Below are 21,207 nucleotides of genomic sequence, written 5' to 3'. Positions count from 1 at the left end.
TTTCACTCTTTGGCAAAAGAGAACTAATAAAGACTATCTCACCAAACTTTTGAAAACTAGAGGTAACAAAGTAATGTGAATCCAGAATTATGCCTGGAACATAGACTAATGACTTGAAATATGATGCTTAGGAAAAGATGATGGTGATCATGATAAAGACATCTGTTTAACTTAAGAGGTACTATAAGGTAATCAAAATTATCTTTTTGTTCACTGTAAGAAACTATAGCATTTTTAGGAGAAAAAGTTTGGGAAAATTGTACTACCAAATTGAAGAGGCAATAATGTGCTAAAATTATCAGTGTTTGGATTTAGGGTACATTTAGACATAGTGAGAAGAGAGTAATATTAGCAACATAGTGGAGTAGGAAGCCCTGGACCCTCCTCACCATCACAAATAAACAAATTCAGCAACAATTAATGGAAAAAAATCCTTTTGTGAGAAATCAGAAACTAAAGAACAGCTCCTGCACTCTGGGAGAACATGAAACCAGACTCAACAATGCCAGTAGGAAGATTCAGGACACCCTCTTGCTAGAAACCCTGCTCCAGTGTAGTACCTTATGGTCAGAGAGAGTCCCCTACCTCCCAGCTTCACCCATACCAGGGAGAGGGTTGGTTCATGTGTCCAGTTACCTAACTGGAAAGCCCAAGGTGCTTTCCAGAGAACTGACTTCTGTCTTGTCAGTCTTGGAGCTCTGGTGGGTTTGGCACAGTTTAGCTGCCTGGGGGAGAATGGAGGCAGTGGCTCAGGCTGGCCAGTGGTATTGATCTTTCCTTCTGCTCAGCAAAGATCAAGTGGTTAAAAATTCTAGTTCTCAGTTTCCTCCTAGGGAGGGAAAGAGTTGATCTGTGCACATGTTCCCCAACTTCTCCAGGGCTTTCCAAAATTCTAGCATCTGTCTCACTAATCCTAGAGCTCTGACAGGTTTGCACAGTCTAGTTACATGTAGGAGAACATAGCATCTTGGCTTGTAGATGACATAGCTCCCTTACCTGGCTCCATACGGATTGAGTAGAAACACACACACACACACACACACACACACCCCTGCTTCTTGCTGGGGAGGGAAAAAATTGGTAGAGGCCCCCAGAATCTCTAGCTGTGCTAATTGGTGGTGGTCTTCTACTGTAAAAAGCTAGTCAATGAAGACTGAGAAGATGCCAGCTTTGTCTGATGAGCAGAAGTCAAGACAGAGATTCAAGGAAAATGAAGAATCAGGCAAAGTTATTTCAGAGGGACAAGATAAATCTCTAAAAACAGCCCCAAAGGAAATGGAGTTATATGATTTACCTGACAGAAATTTCAAATAAATCTCATAAAGATGCTCAATGAGATCAAGAGAACAATGTATTAACAAAGTGAGGATTTCAACAAAGATATATAAAGTGCTAATATAAAAATTACCAGATAGAAAACATCAAGCTTAAGAACACAGTAACTATACTGACAAAAAATCACTAGAAGGGTTCAACAGTAGACTAGACGATACAGAGGAAAGATCACTGAACTCAAAAATAGGTCACTGGAAATAATTCAGCCAAGGAAACACAAATCAAAAAAATAAAAAGAATAAAGAAAGCTTAAGAGGATTATGAGACATCATCCATCCAGATCCATCCATCCATGCATCCATCCTTATCCAGAGAACCCATATTATAATAGAGAAGTCCTATGGAAGGTAAACAGAGAGAGGACAATCCACAAAGATCATAAGCTTATGCAAAGAAACTATGGCTGAAAGCTTATGTATAGAAACCATGGCTGAAATCTAGGGAAGGAAATAGGCATTCAGATCCAAGAACCCTGGAAGACATCCTATAAGAGAAACTCAGAGAAACTCACTCTAACACACATTATAATCAATTTGTCTAAAGTCAAAGACAGAGAATGTTGAAGGCAGAAAAAGAGTTGTAATTTAAAAGGAAACCTTCATAAGACTATCCATATATTTATTTTCAGCAGAAACATTGCAGACCAGAAGGAAGTGGGATGCTATCTTCGAAGTACTGAAAGAAAAACACTACCAACCAAAAATACTATTTTTCAAAAATGAGGGAGAAATAAAGACTCCCTCCTCACAAAAAAAGGAAAAGGCTGAAAGAGTCTGTTACCACTAGATCTGCCTTATAAGAAATGCTAAAGGAAGTTAAAACAAAGGACAGATGACAACACAATAGGATAAGAAAATGAAACTTGTTGGTAAAGGTAAATACAGAGATAAATACTAGAATGTTACTGAAATGGTAGTAAATAAGTCCCTTTTAGTTCTAGCATCAAGGTTAAAACACAATAACAAAAAATAACAATAACTAAAATATATTAAAGTACACAATATGAATGGATGTAAGTTGTGACAATAACAAAGCATTGGGGGAGGAGTTAAAGTACAAAGTTTAGTGTGCTATTGTACTTAAGTTGTTATCAGCCTAAAATAGATTTTAATAGCTATAAGTGATTTTATGTAAGCCCCACGGTAACTACAAACACACACACACACACACACACACACATACACACACATATCCTACCTATGGAAAATACACCAAAGAAAAAGAGAAAGCAATCAAATCATAACAAGACAAAATATCAACAAAACACAAAAGAAGGCAGCAAGAGAGAAAAATACTGGAAAAGAACTGCAAGACTAATAGAAAGCAACTTAAAAAGGGCAACACTAAATTTCCCTGTTAATAATTATTTTAAATGCAAATGGATTAAGCTTTCCAATAAAAAGACATAGAGTGACTGAATGGACTTCTTTAAGAGACCCAATCAGCTACTTTCTACAGAAAAGTCAATTTAAATTTAGGGACACACAGAGGCTAAAAGTGAAGGGATAGAAAAACCTATTCCATGTAAATGGTGATGAAAGGAAGGCAGGGGTAGCTATTCTTATGTCAAACAAAGTAAACTTTTAATTAAAATCTGTCACAATAGACAAAGAATGTCATTATGTAATGGTAAAAGAAAAAAAACAAAATTATTTATATATACATTTACCCAACTTCAGGTCACTTAAATATATAAAGAAAACATGGACAGAACTGAAAGGAGACATAGCAATGTCGGAGGCTTCAGTACTCCACTTTCAATAACAGACCAAACATCCAGATGTAAGTCCAATAAGAAAACAGAGGACTTAAATAGAGAAAATGTATGTAACATAAATATAAAGGACTTTCCACTTAACAGCAGAGAATACACATTATTTTCAAGCACATAAGGATCGTTCTATAGGATACAACACATGTAAGGTCACAAAATAAGTTTTAACAAATTTAAGAAGATTCAAATCATACCAAGTATCTTTACTAACCACTGTAAAATGAAACAAAAAGTCACTAGCAGAAATGAAACTCAGAAAATTTACATATATGTGGAAATTAACATACTCATGAACAAACTTTGAGTCGAAAAAGAAAAGAAATTAGAAAATCCCTTGCAAGGGAAGCCCATCAGACTAACAGCAGACCTCTCAGCAGAAACTCTACAAGCCAGAAGAGACTGGGGACAAATATTCAACATTCTTAAAGAAAAGAATTTTCAACCAGAATTTCATATCCTGCCAAACTAAGCTTCATAAGTGAAGGAGAAATAAAATCCTTTCCAGACAAGCAAATACTGAGGGATTTACTTACCACCAGTCCTGTCCTGAGAGAGCTCCTGAAAGCAGCACTAAATATGGAAAGGAAAAACTGGTACCAGTCAATGCAAAAACAAACTGAAATACAAAGACCAATAATACTATGAAGAAACTACATCAACCAGTGTGCAAAATAACCAAATAGCATCATAACGACAGGATCACATTCACTCATAACAACACTAACCTTAAATGTAAATGGGCTAAATTAAAAAACACAGTCTGGAAAATTGAATAAGGAGTCAAGACCCATTGGTGTGTTGTATTCAGAACTATCTTACATGCAAAGACACAATGGGGCTCAAAATAAAAGGATGGAGAAAAATTTACCAAATAAATGGAAAGAAAAGACAAAAGAAAAAAACAAACAAACAAACAAAGGATTGCAATCCTAGTCTCTGAAAAAAACAGACTTTAAGCCAACAAAGATCAAAAAAGACAAAGAAAGGCATTACATAGTGGTAAGGGGAACAATTCAACAAGAAGAGCTAACTATTCTAAATATATATATATACCCAATAGAGGAGGACCCAGATTCATAAAATAACTTCTCAGAGACTACAAAAGTAGACTCCCACACAATAATAGTTGGAGACTTTAACACTCCTTACCACACTAGGATAATGTGTGTGCATGCATCCTACCATGCCACTGCTGCCTGCATGAGTACACCTTGTGGCCAACACCCCACTAAACCACCATTGTTGTTAGAGCATTTGGTGGCACAGAGTCCACCATCCTTGCCCTTGCCAACATCCTGCTCCAGTGCCAACACTGCCATCAGTGTGAAACTAGGCACAGAGAACAGCAGACTCACCCCTGCCTTGAGCAGCCACCACTGCCTGCATGAAAACACATAAAGGGTGCACAGTCTTGTGTCCACCAGCACTTCAACCCCATGCTAACACTACCACTAGCACAAATGCACACACAGTCACTGGTGGGGGTCCCTGCCCCCACACCATGGGGCCACCACTGCTGCTGTGAATGCCCACACAGAGACCAGCACCCCAGCACCTGCTAGCACCCTGCCACATCTGACAAGCATGCACCCTTCTGTGCTGCCACTGCCACTGCTGCTGGCACATGCAAACAAGAACAGATCCTGCTGCCTCGGCCCTGTGAGTCTCTTTGTCTGGCACCATCCATCAGAGTATTGTGACCAACTGTCAGAAGCAGCTCAGCCCCTCCAGTGCAGCAAGTTTCTAACCTTGAGGTGCCAGAGAACAAAGCTGGGGACTGACAGTAGTCCCCCAGGATTACAGCACACAGTCCAAGAGTCCTGAGTTGAGCCCTGACCCCTAAAATCTTCCAGAAATTGAGCCAGTCAACTGAACCCACCTTATACCACCATCAAATACCCAAGGTCATCAAATAGAACAAAAGAAAAAATTTCAAAGGACAGCAATTTCAAAGATTGAAGCAACATCAGACCACAAAGATGAGAAAGACCCAGTGTAAGAAGTCTAACAACTCAAAAAGCCAGAGAGTCTTCTTTCCTCTAAATGGTGGTACTAGTTCTCCAGCAAGGGAGCCAAGGTGGCTCATATGACAGAAATAAAATTCAAAATATGTATAGAATTGAAGACCACCAAGATTCAGAAGCATGTTAAAACCCAATCTAAGGAAGCTAGGAGTCACAATAAAATAATACAGAAGCTGACAAGCAAAACAGTCGTCAGTATAGAAAAGAATGTAACCAAATAGATAGAGCTGAAAAAACATAGTACAAGAATTTCATAATGTAATCATAAGTATTAACAGCAGACTAGACCAAGCTGAGGAAATAATGTCAGAGTTTGAAGCCTGGCTTTCTGAAATAAGATTGTCAGACAAGAATAAAGAAAAAAGAATAAAAAGAGACAAACAAAACCTCCAAGAAATATAGGATTATAAAAAGAGACCAAATCTATGGCTCATTGGCATCCCTGAAAGAGATGGGAAGAATGGAAGCATCTTGGAAAACATATTTCAGGGTATCATCCATGAGAAGTTCCCCAACCTAGCTAGTGAGGCCAGCATTTCAATTTAGAAATGCAGAAAACCCCCATAAGAGACTTCACAAGAAGATCACCACCAAGACAAATAATCATCAGGTTCTCCAAGGTTGAAATTATAGAAAAAGTGTTAAAGGCAGCTATAGAGAAAGGACAGGCCACCTTCAAAGAGAAGTCCTTTTGACACAGTAGACATCTCAGCAGAAACTCTACAAGCCAGAGGGATTGGGAGACTATATTAAACATCTTTTAAAAAGGTTATTCCAACTAATAATCTCATTTCTGGCCAAACTAAGTGTCATAAGCAAAGAAGAAATAAGATCCTTTTCAGACAAGCAAATGCTGATGGAATTCCTTACCATCAGATCTGCCTTATAAGAACTCCTGAAAGCAGCACTGAATATGAAAAGGAAAGATCATTATCAGGCACTACAAATACATACTTAAGTACACAGACTAGAGACACTGTAAAGCAACCAAGCAAACAAGTCTGCATAATAGCCACCAATTAACATGATGACAGGTTCAAATTCACTAACCTTCATTGTAAATGACCTAAATGCCCCAATTAAAAGCCAGAGTGGTAACCTGGATGAAGAAGAAAAACCCCACGGTATGCTGTCTACAAGAGACCCATCTCACATGCAGTGACCCATGGGCTCAAAATAAAGAGGTGGAGAAAAATCTACCCCCCAAAATAATGCAACTCAGAAAAAAAGCATGGGTTGCAATCCTAATTTCAGACCAAACAGACTTTAAACCAACAAAACTCAAAAAAATAAATAAATAAATAAATAAATAAAGAAGGACATTACATAATGGTAAATGTTTTAATTCACCAAGAAGAGCTGACTATCCTAAATATGTATATATCCAACACAGGAGCATGCAGATTTATAAGGCAAGTTCTTAGATATCTTCAAAGAGACTTATCAGTGGGAGACTTCAACACCCCACTGTCAGTATTAGATAATTGAAGCAGATAATTAACAAAGATATTCAGGACTCAAACTTAACACTGGACCAAATGGACCTAATAGCTATCTACATATCTTTCCACCCAAAAACAACAGAATATACATTCTTCTCAGCACCACGTGGCACACACTCTAAAACTGATCACATAATCAGACTTAAAACGATCCTAACTAAAAGAAACAAAGTCATACCAACCACTGTCTTTAACTACAGTGCAATAAAATAGAAATCAAGACTTAGAAAATTGCTCAAAACCATACAATTACATGGAAACTAAACAACCCACTTTTGAATGCCTTTTAGGTAAATAATGGAATTAAGGCAGAAATGAAGAAGTTCCTTGAAATTAATGAGAACAAAGATACAACATACCAGAATCTCTGGGACACAGCTAAGCAATGTTAACTGGGAAATTTATAGCACTAAATGCCCACATCAAAAAGAAAGATTTGAAATAAACAACCTAACATCACAACAGAAAGAACTAGAGAAACAAGAGTAAACCAACCCCAAAGCTATCAGAAGACAATAAATATGCAAAATCAAAGTTGAATTGAAGGAGATTGAGACTTGAAAAGCCATTCAAAAGATCAATGTATACAGGGGCTGTTTTTTTCTTTGAAAAAATTAATAAGACAGATAGACTGCTAGCTAGACTAATAAAGAAGAAGAGAGAGGCTGGGCGCGGTGGCTCATGCCTGTAATCCCAGCACTTTCGGAGGCCGAGGCTGGTGGATCACGAGGTCAACAGATCGAGACCATCCTGGTCAACATGGTGAAACCCCGTCTCTACTAAAAATACAAGAAATTAGCTGGGCACGGTGGCGCTTGACTGTAATCCCAGCTACTCAGGAGGCTGAGGCAGGAGAATTGCCTGAACCCAGGAGGCGGAGGTTGCGGTGAGCCGAGATTGCGCCATTGCACTCCAGCCTGGGTAACAAGAGCGAAACTCCATCTCAAAAAAAAAAAAAAAAAAAGAAGAAGAGAGAAGATCCAAATAAGCAAAATTAAAAAAAAAAAGAAGACAGTAATTACAACTGACCCCACAAAAATACAAATAACCATCAGAGACTACTGTGATGATTTGTGTACTATGCACACAAACTAGAAAATCTAGAAGAAATTGATAAATTATTGGACATTCTTATCAAAACTATTCCAAAACATTAAGGAGGAGGAACTCCTCCCCAGTACATTATATAAGACCAGCATCATCCTGATTAAATAAATAAATACATAAATAAAAATTTTAAAAACCTGGCAAAGACACAAGGCAAAAAAAGAAAACTTTCAACTCTAGCATTCTTGATGAACATTGATGCAATAATCTTCAACAAGATATTAGCAAAATTAATCCAGGAGCACATCGAAAATCTAATCCACCACAGTAAAGTAGGCTTTATCCATGGGATGCACGGTTGGTTCAACATATACAAATCAATTACCATGATTCATAACATAAATGGGACCAAATGCAAAAAACACATGATTATTGTAATAGATGCACAAAGGCTTTTGATAAAATTCATAATCTCTTCATATTAAAAAGCCTCAACCACCTAGGTATTGAAGAAACATACCTCAAAATAATAAGAGCCATGTATGACAAACTCACAGCCAACATCATACTGAATGGGCAAAAGCTTGAAGCATTCCACTTGAAAACCAGCACAAGACAAAGATACCCTCTCTCACCACTCCTATTCAACATAGTATTGTAAGTCCTGGACAGAGCCATCAGTCAAGAGAAAGAAATAAATGGCATCCAAATAGGAAAAGAGTAAGTCAAACTATCCCTGTTTGAAGATGACATGATTCTATATCCATAGAACCCCATAGTCTTGACCCAGAAGCTCCTTAAGTTGATATGTAATTTCAGCAAAGTTACAGGATACAAAATCCATGTATAAAAATCACTAGCATTCCTGTACACTGTGACACCAGACAAGCTGAGAGCTAAATCAGGAATGCATTTCCTTTCACAATTGTGACAAAAATAATAAAATACCTAGGAATACAGTTAACTGGGGAAGTGAACAATCTCTACAATGAGAATTGCAGACCACTGCTCAAATGAATCAGAGAAGACACAAACAAATGAAAAAACATTCTGTGTTAATGGATAGAAAGAATCAATATTGTTAAAATGGCCATACTGCCCAAAGCAATGCTCACTTCCAATGGCATTCTTTACAGAACTTGAAAAATCTATTTTAAAATACATTTGGAACCAATAAAAAGGCCAAACAGCAAAGGTGATACTAAGTGAGGAGAACAAAAAAAACAAATCTGGAGGCATCACACTATCTGACTTCAAACTATATTACAGGGCTACAGTAATCAAAACAGCATGGTTCTGGTATAAGACCAGAGACATAGATCAATGTAACAAAATAGAAAGTCCAGAAATAAGGCTGCACACCTACAACTGATCTTAGACAAGCAATGGGGAAAGGGCTCCCTATTCAATAAATGATGCTGGGATAACTGGCTAGTGATATACAGAAGATTGAAACTGGACCCATTCAGTATACTCTATATAAAAATTAACTCAAGATGGATTAGAGACTTAAATGTAAAACTCCAAACTATAAAAGCTCTAGATGACAATATAAGCAATACCATTCCAGACATAGGAACTGGAAAATATTTTATGATGTAGATACCAAAAGCAATTGCAACAAAAGCAAAAATTGATAAATGGGATCTAATTAAACACATAGCTTCCTCACAGCAAAAGACACTCCAACAGAGTAAACAGACAGCCTACAGAATGGGAGAAAATATTTTCAAACTATGCATCTGACAAAGGTCTTATATCTCGCATCTATAAGAAACTTAAATTTATAAGAACAAAACAAACAACCCCATTACAATGTGGGCAATGGACATGAACAGACACTTTTCACAAAAACAAGGGTGTGCAGCTAACAAACATATGAAAAAAAGCTCAATATTACTGATCATTAGGGAAATGCAAGTCAAAACCAAGATATATCATTTCACACCAGTCACAATGGCTATTATTAAAAGGTCAGAAAATAACAGATAGTGGTGAGATTGTGGAGACTGTTGGTGGGAGTGTAAATTAGTTCAACTATTGTGGAAAGTAGTGTGGTAATTCCTCAAAGAGCTTAAAACAGAACTACCGTTCAGCCCAGCAATCCTATTACTGGATGTATACCCAAGGGAATAGAAATTTTTATCATAAAGACACATGAACACATATGTTCACTGCAGTACTATTCACAACAGCAAAGACATGGAATCAATCTAAATGCCTATTAATGGTAAACTGAGTAAATAAATTGTGGCACATATACTCATGGAATACTATGTAGCCATAAAAAAGGAATGAGATCATGTCCTTTGCAGGAATATGGATAGAACTGGAGGCCATTCTCTTTAGCAAACTAATGCAGGAACAGAAAATCAAATACTGCATGTTTTCCCTTATAAATGGGAGCTAAATGATGAGAACACATGGGCACAAAGATGGAAACAACGGACACTGGGGCTTACCTAAGATTGGAGGGTGGAAAAAGGGAGAAGAGCAGAAAAATAACTATGGGGTACTAGGCTTAGCAACTAGGTGACAAAATAATCTGTGCAACAAATTCCCATGACACAGCTTACCTATATAACAAACTTGCATGTGTATTTCTAAACCTAAAAGTTTAAAAAAAAAAAATCTGGATCCGTATTGTTTTACTGGCCAATGAAAAAAGATTTTCTGCCCAGATGGCTAAATCTTTTGAATAATATTTGTGAAAAAGACCTTTAAGATTTTCTTAATTTGCCTTCTGTAAGGAAGCTTTGAATGTGGTAATCTTTGATTCTTTATTCTTTTAGATGGCTCTGTGTACCAATTAAAGAATAGATCCCATTTGCTAAAGAAAATATAAAAAAAAAATTCTTAAACAATTTGACACTACATCTCAGGAAGTAGAACAATAACAACAGACTAAGGCCAAATTTGGCAGAAAGAAGGAATTAACAAAGATTTGAGCAGAAATACATGAAACAGAAAGTTCAAAAATAATAGGAAAAAACATAAGACAACTAGGAATTGGCTTTACTAGTTTTTTAAAAATATAAACTACATTGGTAAAACCTTAGGTAAACTAACTAGGGAAAAAAGGGAGATGGCTTAAATAAAAAATCAGAAATGAAAGAAGAGAAATCACAAATTATGCCACAAAATAAGAAAGAATTATAAGAGGTAACTATAAACAATTATATGACAACAAACTGGATAACCTAGAAGAAATGAATAAATTCCTAGAAACATATAACCAATTGAGACTGGATTATGTGGAAATAGAAAGTCTGAACAGACCTATAACTAGTATAGATATTGAAATATTCAGTACAAAGCTCCCAAGAAGGAAAAGGCCAGTACCAGGTGGCTTCACTGGTGAGATTCCAGCAAACCTTTTTAAGAAAAATTTATACCAATTCTTCCCAAACTTTTCAAAAAAGTTGAAGGGGAGAGAACATGTCCAAATTCACTACTCTGATACTGAAGTCAGACAAAAGTACCACAAGAAAACAAAGCTATAGGCCAATATCCCTGAAGAATAAACACACAAATTCCTCAACTAAACCTCAGCAAACTGAATCCAAGAGCACTTAAGGGGATTATACACCATGATCAAATTGGATTTATACTTGGGATGGTAGAATGGTTTGATATGTAAAAATCAATATGATATGCCACATTAACAAAATGAAGAATAAAAACGCAATCACCTCAATAGATTCAGAAAAGGTGTTGACAAAATTCAACATCTTTTTATTAAAAACTCAAACTAGTAATAGATTATGTCAACTATGAATACAAATATTATATACCTCAACATAATAAAAGCCATATATCAAATGCCCATCGCTAACATACTCAGTGGTGAAAAACTGAATGAAGGCTTTTTCTCTAAGATTAGAAATAAGACAAGGATACCCACCTTCACTGCTACTATTCAACAGGATACTTGCAGTCCTAATTAGAACAATTGGGTAAGAAAATAATAAAAGGCATTTAAAATGGGAAGGAAGAAATAAAATTGTCCCTGTTTGCAGACAACATGATCCTATATATTGAAGAAACTTTAAGGATTAAATTAAGAAACTGTTAGAACTAACGAAGGAATTTAGTGAAATCACAGATTACAAAATCAACATACCAGAATCAGTTGCATTTTTATACACTAACAACAAATTATCTGAAAGGAAATTAAGAAACCAATGCCATCTAAAATAGTGTCAAAAAGAATAAAATAATTTAGTAATAAACCTAAACCTAACTAAGGAGGTGAAAGATTTGTATATTAAAAACTACAAAACATTGATGAAAGATACGGAGCAAATTGAAAGACATTGTATGTTCATAGATTCGAAGACTTAATATTGTTAAAATATCCATACTATCAAAAGCAATCTACAGATTCAATGCAATCCCTTTCCAAATCCCAATGGCATCTTTTACAGAAAGAGAAAAAAAAACAACTCTAAAATTTACATGGAGCTGCAAGACACAAAATAGCCAAATCAATTTTGAAAAAAAAAATAAAGCTAGAGACATCACATTTCCTGATTTACAGATGTGTTACAAGACCACAGAGATCAAAACAACATGGTACTGGCAGTAAAACAGACGTATATAGACCAATGGAACATTAGAGAATCCAGAAATAAATCTATGCATACACAGTTGTTTTATTCCATTCAGGCTACTATAACAAAATGCCATAAACTGGGTAGCTTATAACAACAGAAATGTATTTCTCACAGTTCCAGGGGCTTGGAAGTTCAAAACTAAGGCCCGTGTACTGAGGGACTGCTTCCTCATAGTTAGTGCCTTCTTACTGTGTCTCACATGGTGGAAAGGTGAAGCATTTCTCTAGGATGTCTTTTATAGGGGCACTAGCCCCACTCATGAAGTCTCCACTTTTATGACCTATTCAACTCCTGAAATCCCCAACTCCTAAAGCCATTCAACATGTAGATTTAGGGAGACAACGATTCAACATATGGATTTGGGGTAACACCAACATTCAGTCTATAGCAACAGTCAAATGATGTTTGATAAGGGTGCCAAGAATACACAATCGAGGTTGGAGAGTCTCTTCCACAAATGGTATTGGGAAAGCTGGATATCTATATTAAAGAATGAAACTGGATGCTTATCTTACATCATATGCAAAAATCAACTCAAAATTACTTAAAGAGTAAACATACGAACAGAACTATAAAACTGCTAGAAGAAAATCTTCATGACATTGGTCTTGGCAATGGTTTCATGGATATGACATCAAAAGCACAGGCAACAAAAACAAAAATAAACAAATGATACTACATCAAACTAAAAAGCTTGTGGGCAAATTGCTTGAGTTCAGGGATTTGAGGCCAGCCTGGGCAACATAGTGAAACCCTCTCTCTACAAAGAAAAAATTAACCAGGTGTTGTGTGCTCACACCTGTAATACCAGCTACTTGGGAGGCTGCGATGGGAGGATTGCTTGTGCCTGGAAGGTGGCAGAGGTTTCAATGAGCTGCATTCAGGCCACTGCACTCTATACTGGGCGACAGAGCCAGACCCTGTCACAAATAATAATAATAAATAATAATAAAATGATATGTATCAACAGAGTGAAAAGGACACTTACAGAATGGGGGGAATATTTGCAAACTATATATCTGATAAAGGGTTAGTCTCCAAAATATGTAAAATAAACTCCTTCAGGTTATTACTTAAAATAAAAGAGAGAGAGAAAAAAAATAAATAACCTGATTTAAACATGGGCTACAGACTTGGATAGACATTTCTCCAAAGAAGACATACAAATGGCCAACAGATATGTCAAGAAATGTTCAGTGTCACTATTCATCTGGGAAATGTGAATTAAAACTATAATGAAATATTACTTAACACCTATTATAGTAGAATGGCTACTATTAAAAAAAACAGAAAATAGTGGGTGTTGAGGATGTACAAAATTTGGAACCCTTGCACACTGTTGGTGGCAATGCAATATGGTGCAACTTTTATGGGAAACAAATGGAGTTCCTCCAAACATTTAAAAATAGAATTATATGATTCAGCAACCCCAATTTGGGGTATGTGTTCAAAAGAATTGAAATCAGGATTTTAAAGATGTATTAGCACTCCTGTGTTCATCGTAGGATTATTCACAATAGTTAAGATTTAGAAACAATCTAAGTGTTCACTGACAGATGAATAGATAAGAAAATATAGTATATAGGCCGGACGTGGTGGCTCACGCCTGTAATCCCAGCACTTTGGGGGGCCAAGGCGGGTGGATCACGAGGTCAAGAGATCGAGACCATGCTGGCCAACATGGTGAAACCCCATCTCTACTAAAAATAGAAAAATTAGCTGGGCGTTTGGCACGCGCCTGTAGTCCTAGCTACTTGGGAGGCTGAGGCAGAAGAATCACTTGAACCCGAGAGACGGAGGTTGCAGTGAGTCTAGACTGCGTCACTGTGCTCCAGCCTGGCAACAGAGCAAGACTCTGTCTCAAAAAAAAAAAAAAAAGAAAGAAAGAAAATATAGTATAGTATATAAATAGTGGAATATTATATAGCTTTATACAGGCAGGAACTATTGCCATATATGACAACAACATGGATGAAGCTTAAAGACATTGTGCTAAGTGAAATACATGAGTCACAGAAAGACACATATTGCATCATTCCACTTATATGAGGTATATGAAATAGTCAAATTCATAGAATCTAAAGAATTTGATTGTGGTTACCAGGGGGTAGAGAGAAGGAGAAATGAGGAGTTACTAAACAATGGGCATAAAGTTTCAGTCAAACAAGACGAGTAAGGTCTAGGGATCTGTGATACAATGTTGTACCTATAGTTAACAATAATGTACACTTAGATATTTGCTAAGAAAGTAGTTTTGTGTTTACTGTTTTTAGCACAAATTTTAAAAATAAAAAGACACAATGGTATTCTGATGTTTTCTTAAACTCAATTAGAATTTCTAAATTTGGGGCATGTTCTTACATTTATAGGTAACAGTTCATTTATTATTTTGAGACATAGAGCAATTTATAAGGAAATTAAAGGGAAACTCCCCTTAATTCATCTTCCTTCCTAATGTTGCAGAACACAGACTGAGCTTTCCTCTGTCTCTTTAAGTTCTAGTTTATATTTGCAAAGGTGTGTCTGGGCCAATCCAATCTTTCTTCCTACTGTTCTCATCTATCACATTAATTTACCTAACAGATTGCATGCCAAACTTTAGGGGAAAGGACAAATTACTGGTATTAACAATGCAAGATACAAAACTGCTCAGGATATTTTCTAGGTTTAGGAGACTTGAAGAAAATGAGTAAGTGAAATGTAGATATACATGAGTGAATACATCAAACATCAGAGGACAGAATTTAGCTGTGTTCAGAGAGGACAGAGATGCTATCTTTCTATTGCTTGTATTGTCCATAATATTGAAGTAGTATCAGAAATTTCAGAGACATAGAAGTAGAGCAGTTTCTCTGAAAAATTATAGATGGTGACAGATGATGACATAATTGTGTGACAGTAAAATGCTATACTGAGCTTCCTGTTGAATTATAGAAAGTACACATGAATAGATAAAAGCACAACAATTTTCCTTTTCACTATGTCTCAGGAGAAAACAATGCACATCAGCACATATGGAAGCAAATGTGATTACTTAAAAGAAAGAATTTAAACAATGTAGCTTAAGCCAGGGTAATGCTTATTAATGAGATGACTCACTTAATAAAATCATCAAAGAAAAAAACTTGTTTCAATTTAGATTCTCTTGGTCATTTGCCTGAGATGATGATGATGATGATGATGATGATGATTGTTATTTGCTTTAGGAAGGAGCTGCACATTGTAAAATGCAACAGAGTTGATAATGATAAGATTAGTTGAATTAAGTAATTCTAAACCCCAAATTGAGTATTTCATTTCATCTTCTAGGTCAACAGTTTATCTTGTTGTAATAAACTGAATTGGTTGTAAGTTTACTATCTTCTCAAAAGATTGTTCAAAAAACCTCAAGGTAACAAATAGAACTATCAGGCAAAAATATATTGTGTGTGGAGAAATACAGTATTTTTTAAAAAATTGGTAACCAGTTTAAGGTCATGTAATCTACTCACACAAATAATCACTGTAAGATATAATATAGAATGTGCATGTAAAACATAAATTTGATACATAAAATAAAGGATAGATCATAGCCCTTGATGCACACACACACACCCCACACGTACACACACACACACACACACACACACACTTGCTCTGTATTTGCAATAGCCTAGCTACTAAGGAATCTGGATTAAACATAGATTCTATCTTACATATCCAATTTCTTAATAGAGGAATTAAGAGCTTTTTGGAAGAAAAAAGTTTATACCCAAAACCTGCTTTTCTGAATCCTTTTGAGTTGAGCACAAAGGGAAACCAGAAAGACCCAGGTATCTCAATGCAATGTGCGTATTGAAGGTTTGTTAGGAATTATTCACTATTGTATTTCTTTTCTGTCCTACATTACAGCATAGGCTTTGCCTAGAGGCAAAAAAAGAAAAAAAAATGTGCAGCTCCTACTCTTTTGCAGTCAAGGCAGTAATAGGGTGATAGATAAGTTGTATAAAACAGCAGTCTCACCAAATGCCCTTGAAAACTCAGGCAAATAGATGGCATCACATTTCATGATCTAACCCCGATATGGCCTGACATTTATATTGGGAGCAGAGATGCCAATATAATTGAAGGGTTTTGAAATGGCCCTTTGAGGAAAGGTGATGAGTTATCCACTGATTTATTCTAAGGGCAGATGGAGAAATAATACAAGAGGAACTTGAGTTCACATGCAACTTGTTTAGGAGACTGCATCTCAACAGTTTTTGAATGGTGTATTTCTAGCTGTTCATGTGGTCTTATGCTGATAGTGACAATCAAATGAACAAGCTTGAAGTTTTTCATCAGAAAATATTACATTTCATAAGTGGAAGAGTGAAAAATAAGAATATTGCAAAGTAGGGGTTGCCTATGCCTATCACTAATGCTGTGTGGATTTTTTCTAATTGAAAACAGTACAACGAGCGCTCTGAGTACGAGATGTAGTTATACAAAGTGGCATAAATTCTGATGCTAGACACCTTCAAATACTATTTCTTCTCCTTACTAGCTATATGACCTTAAGCAATGTATTTAACCTATTCTGTGTTGTCATTTTCCTCATTCATAAAATACACACAATAAAACTTACCTTACAGTTTTGTTTCAAATATAAAATGAATAAATATTGTTAAATTATTTAGAGCATTCTTCTGGTACACAGTAAACCCTCCATAAGTATTAATTTTTATGGATAAAAACTTTTAAAAATGAAAATAGCTTTTTTATCTGATTATGAAAATTATATGTGATTATTATTTAAAAGATTTTACAGAAAGATACAAAGATAAAAATTTACTTCAAATCAATTCGTCCTCAGATAACTATAGTGAACATTTAGGTGTCATAGTTCCAGGCAGATTTTTGTGTTCAAAAGACACATAATGTATACAGTTGTGTCATGGGCACATCTCCTCCTCAGGCCAATCTGTGGCTGAACCCTACTGTATCCTGCCCCTAAAGAAAACATGCATCTTGACCTGTATCACTGGCATCTGTCAAAATCCATGCTCCTCAAAGGTAGTATCTTCTGTAAACCCTCAGTCTTATTATCACTATCTAGATTCTCAGGCTTAACTGTTTCAAATTATGCCAGCCATCACCTCCACAGTAGCCTCACTTACCTACCTCTTTATCCATCAAAAATAATCATTTAAAATTGGTTACATTTACCTGTTTAGCACTTACAATATTTTAGACTGTGCTAAGCACCTCACATACAGCATTTTTATTCTTCAAGGGAGCTTTCATAACAACCATTTTAGCATTGTTTCAATCTCATTTTCAATCTCAGTCTCTTTCAAAGTTAAACTATAAACTAAATTCCTCCCTCGATAAACTTGGCCTACACCCAGTAATAAGAAAGGAAAGCCACCCTGTGAGACTAGAAGCAAGATGGAGTCAGCCATGCTGGTCTTCTCTCATTGTTTTAATCTTTGCAAAGATGGTTTCATATTTTACTAATCTTCCTCTGTTAAATGGACAAATATCCTTCTTGATGCTACTTCCCACACAATTTCCCACCTCTCTGTACTTAACACAATTAGACAAAGCATTTGCTTGATAAGTATTTGTATAAGTATCACTTTATACATAAGAGTGGATCCTAATGTTTATGTAAGTATATCACTATATTGAGGTTCTTCCTTTTCCCCCAATTACCAAATTCTTTTTTTTTTTTTAACTTTAAGTTCTGGGATACCTGTGCAGAATGTGCAGGTTTGTTACATAAGTGTATGTGTGTCATGGTGGTTTACTGCACCTATTAACCCATCATCTAGGTTTTAAGCTGCACATGAGTTAGCTATTTGTTCTGATGCTCTCCCTCCCTTTGCATCCCACTGACCGAATAGGCCCTGGTATGTTGTTCCCCTCCCTGTGTCCATGTGTTCCCATTGCTCAACCCCACTTATGAGTGAGATGGATTTCTGTTTGCTTTTCTGATCCTGTGTTAATTTGCTGAGGATGATGGCTTCCAGCTACATTCATGTTCCTGCAAAGGACCTGATCTCATTCCTATTTGTGGCTGCATAGTATTCCATGGTGTATATGTACCATATTTTCTTTATCCAGTATATCATTGATGGGCATTTGGGTTGGTTCCATGTCTTTGCTATTGTAAATGGTGCTGCAGTAAACACACGTATGCATGTATCTTTATAATAGAATGATTAATTTCCTTTGAATATATACCCAGTAATGGGATTGCTGGGTCAAATGGCATTTCTGGTTCTGGACCCTGGAAGAGTTGCCACACTGTGGTACACAATGGTTGAACTAATTTATATTCCCACTAACAATATGAAAGTGTTCCTATTTCTTCACAGCCTTGCCAGCATCTGTTGTTTCGTGACTTCTTTTTAATAATTGCCATTCTGACTGGTATGAGATGCTATCACATTGTGGTTTTGATTTGCATTTCTTTAATGCTCAGTGATGTTGAGCTTTTTTCATATGTTTTTTGGCCACATGAATGTCTTCTTTTGAGAAGTGTCTGTTCATATCCTTTGCCTCCCTTTTTATGGGGTTGTTTTATTCTTGTAAATTTGTTAAAGTTCCTTGTAAATTCTGGGTAGTAGTCCTTTGTCAGATGAGTAGATTTCAAACATTTTCTCCCATTCTGTATGTTGCCTGTTCACTCTGATGACTGTTTGTTTTGCTGTGCAGAAGCTCTTTAGTTTAATTAGATCCCATTTGTCAATTTTAGCTTTTGTTGCAATTGCTTTTGGTGATTTCATCATAAAATCTTTGTCCATGCCTGTGTCCTGAATGGTATTGCCTAGGTTTTCTTCTAGGGTTTTCATGGATTTGGGTTTTACATTTAAGTCTTTAATCCATCTTGAGTTAATTCTTGTATAAGGTGTAAGGAAGAGGTCCAGTTTCAGTTTTCTGCATATGACTAGCCAGTTTTCCCAGCACCATTTATTAAATAGGGAATACTTTTCCCATTGCTTGTTTTGTCAGGTTTGTCGAAGATCAGATGGTTGTAGATGTGTGGTCTTATATTTGAGTCTCTATTCTGTTCCATTGGTCTATATGTCTGTTTTGATACCTGTACCATGCTGTTTTGGTTACTGTAGCTTAAAGAGTTTTGGGGTTGAGACAATGGGGTTTTCTAAATATACAATCAAGTTGTCCTCAAAGACTATTTGACTTTCTCTTCCTATTTGAATGCTCTTTATTTCTTTCTCTTGCCTGATTGCCCTGGCCAGAACTTCCAATACTATGTTCAATAGCAGTGGTGAGAGAGGGCATTCTTGCCTTGTCCTGGTTTTCAAAAGGAATGCTCCCATTCAGTGTGATATTGGCTGTAGGTTTGTCACAAATAGCTCTTATTATTTTGAGATATGTTTCATCAATACCTAGTTTATTGAGGTTTTTTTAGCATGAAGGGATCTCAAAGGCCTTTTCTGCATCTATTGAGATACCAATTACCAAATTCTAAAATTACATGGTGTTCTACAGTGAACAGATCTATGCAAATCTACCCTCAAAGTCCAAGGAAGCTGAAAGGCCAAAGAGGCTGACATATCCAGTTTCTCAAGGGGAAAAAAACCCCAAAAACAACAACAAAAATTTAATAGGCACTTACAAACAAAAACCAGGTTGCAGGTAGCTGCAAGAGGAGATGGTGATTCACTGCAGTGTTAGCCCCAGAACTAGGAATTATATACTGTAGGGAAGGGACATGTAGGACGGTTGAAATCAGCTCCTCAGGGAAAGGCAAGCATGCTATGTAAATCTGCCTAAGGGCAGGATTTATGGTCAAGGCTGTTTTGACCAAAGGGTAGGATTTATGATAACAGTATGTGGTAGCAGTATATAAAGTACAAATCTTAGAGGTGTTCCTGGAACTGGGGTAAATCGGACATCAATATGGTGGATTGGCAACCAAGATGGAGTTGCTTTAGTCTCCACACATGGGAATAGACAGAAAAAGGTGCCTTTACAACCAAAATGTTGACTTTTACAAAGCTCTGCTCTAATCCTAAATAGTTGGAAGAGGATAAATCAAATAACTTAATTAACTTAAAAGTTTCCTTTTTAGAATAACTTCTTCAAATTTAAAAGAATTTTATCAAAGTAGTGTGGGCATATCTATTGGGTCTATTGGGAGACAGAGAAAGACAGAGCAAGAGAGAGAAAACATTGTGATAGAAATCAAGATTTTCTTAAATCACTCATAGAATAATTATTAGAGATATTTATGAATTTTCTTCTCTTCTTCAAATTATCTCTGTTTCGCTTGGGGTTATTTTATCTCTGTTTGTGTAACTTGGACTGTCTTTTCGAAGCAAGCTTTCTTCATATGCCTGATGAGTCATGATTATAATTTTATTCAAGTTTAAGGAATGAAAACCCAATGATTGGGCTCTGACTTGCACTTTGCTTTGGAGTTATAGGGCTATGAATTAACAGTTTTCCTGGGGGGGATCAGAACATGCCAGATGATAGAAGTCTTTTGTCTGGAGCTATTATTTTTATTTAGAAAGGTTTTATTTTAGTGAAGTTATAAAGAATCCTCAAATATTTCTCTAAGCTGGAGAAGCCTATCTTCTGAGTTTTGTCTTTCCTGCAGGGCTGGATAGCGGTTATTTCTACCCATAGATACTTGTAATTGTAACTCCTGTTGTCAGCTCCCCATGTTGCTCCTGTACCCTTACCTGGCTTCATTATATGTGGTATTTTGGAATTCTTAGCCTTTCTGGAAACGTAATTTCTCTCTCTCAGTCTGTCATATTTATAACCCTTCTAGATAATCCAATCTGTGGTTGACTCTATTTCATGTGTTATCACTTCTTTATCTGCTTTGTCATCTATACATCTGTTGAAATCTTTTGTTTTCTCATGACTCTCTTTCAGTTCCTTACTACCATTAGAGTTTTGTACTTTTC

General features: G+C 36.2%; 1 protein-coding gene across 3 annotated transcripts in view; it reads left to right on the top strand.

The window, feature by feature from the left end:
- PDE4D (phosphodiesterase 4D) overlaps positions 1 to 21,207 on the top strand; it is a 1,389,427-nt gene that overhangs the window by 274,555 nt on the left and 1,093,665 nt on the right. The window lies entirely within an intron of this gene.

The sequence above is a fragment of the Aotus nancymaae genome, unplaced genomic scaffold (assembly GCF_030222135.1).
Source record: "Aotus nancymaae isolate 86718 unplaced genomic scaffold, 86718_ANA_hifiasm-v0.15.2.pri h1tg000014l, whole genome shotgun sequence".
Classification (NCBI taxonomy): Eukaryota; Metazoa; Chordata; class Mammalia; order Primates; family Aotidae; genus Aotus; species Aotus nancymaae.
The sequence above is the reverse complement of the archived record's forward strand: the minus strand, read 5'-3'. Positions and strand labels throughout refer to the sequence as shown.